This window comes from Bison bison, unplaced genomic scaffold (genome assembly GCF_000754665.1).
Source record: "Bison bison bison isolate TAMUID 2011002044 unplaced genomic scaffold, Bison_UMD1.0 scf7180017864063, whole genome shotgun sequence".
Lineage (NCBI taxonomy): Eukaryota > Metazoa > Chordata > Mammalia > Artiodactyla > Bovidae > Bison > Bison bison.
Window position 1 is genome coordinate 15238733 of NW_011494635.1, and position 1736 is coordinate 15240468.

The following is a 1736-nucleotide window of genomic DNA, read 5'->3' on the forward strand; positions in this document are numbered from 1 at the left end:
ATTTCATGACTGCAGTCACCATCTACAGTGATTTTGGAGCCTCCCAAAATAAAGTCTGTCACTGTTTCCATTGTTTCCCCATCTATTTGCCATGAAGTGTTGGGACCACATGCCATGATCTTAGTTTTCTGAATGTTGAGCTTTAAGCCAGCTTTTTCACTCTCCTCTTTCACTTTCATCAAGAGGCTCTTTAGTTCTTCGCTTTCTGCCATAAGGGTGGTGTCATCTGCATATCTGAGGTTATTGATATTTCTCCTGGCAATCTTGATTCCAGCTTGTGCTTCATCCAGCCTAGCATTTCTCATGATGTACTCTGCATATAACTTAAATAAGCGGGGTGACAATATACAGTCTTGATGTATTCCTTTCCTGATTTGGAACCAGACTATTAATAAGAACAAAGCAACCAAGGGATGCTTAACTTTGCAGTTTGGATGAAATGAGATTTTGCTATAGCTGGATGGGATCCCTGTTGGATTACCAGACCCTGTTTCATGACAAGATTAGTAGGTAATCGGCTGATAAAATTTCAATTTAAAAAATGGGAAGAAAAAACAGATGGCAAATAATCAAATGCAGATGAGAATCCTCTTGATTCTTTTGACTAACTTAGTGCCAATGGGAGGAATGGCTAAAACAAAGTTTGGCATAACTGTTTCTCCTCAAAAGGACATTCAGCCTCATAGTAACAGGTTAATGTATAAATGCTATGGCTATTAAATAAACAATAAGCTGATTCTAATGTTCATAATTCTAAAAAGGTGTAAAATTCTCACTGCAGGCTTCTTGCTACATGAATAAATAAAGAACAAGGAGCCTCCATTTCATGTAACCAACAAATAATCCATAGATTGCTTACATATTGGTACATATGACTTGTACTTCATGTATAATGAATTGCCAGAATAAATCTGTTGTGATTTCATTTGCAAAAGTAAACAAATATGAAGCAAACAATGGGAATTTCAATCAAATGAGATATTTGATGTGGATGGTAAATCAATAAATGCACTGTTAACAATTGTGATCAACACCTCGAATTTTCAAACGTTGGTCATTACTGTTCTTACAGTCAAAACACAATGATGATTTTTCACTTCATTGCCATGTTTCCATTCCATGTAAGAATACTGATGACATTCATTATATTCTGTTGTTAGTTTTATAAGGTTTTTCTTCAAAATCTTCATAAATTTGTAGTGGGCTTGGATTTATTAACATGTTAGAATTGGTTGTGTTATCCTAATGAATTCTGATGAGTGATTTTGGGGATTAATTTTTTTTAATATATAGTGTAACTGTTAGTAGTTTTGGTAAGGCAACAGCTATTGCTACTAAGCAGGATGCTGAGGTTTGAGTTAAAAATTGTCTTAGGTATATTTCCTTTCTGTAATGATGGAAATACAGATTAAAATCACAATGCAATATTTGTTCACATTCACTAAATGATTATAATCAAGATCAAAATATTAACAGCAAGGTAGGAAACTGGAAACCTTACACTTTGCTTGTGGATATGGAAAACAGTACAGATCATATGTACAACAGTTTGGCATTTTCTCAGAAAGATAAAAATATACTTACTGTTTACTTCACCAACTCCATTCTTGGATATATACATCAATGAACTAAAAACAGATGTTCAAACAACAACCTGTACACAAACATTCATAGCAACATTATTCACAGCAGCCCAAAGGTAAAACCCACTCAACTATCCATCCGTGGATGAATTA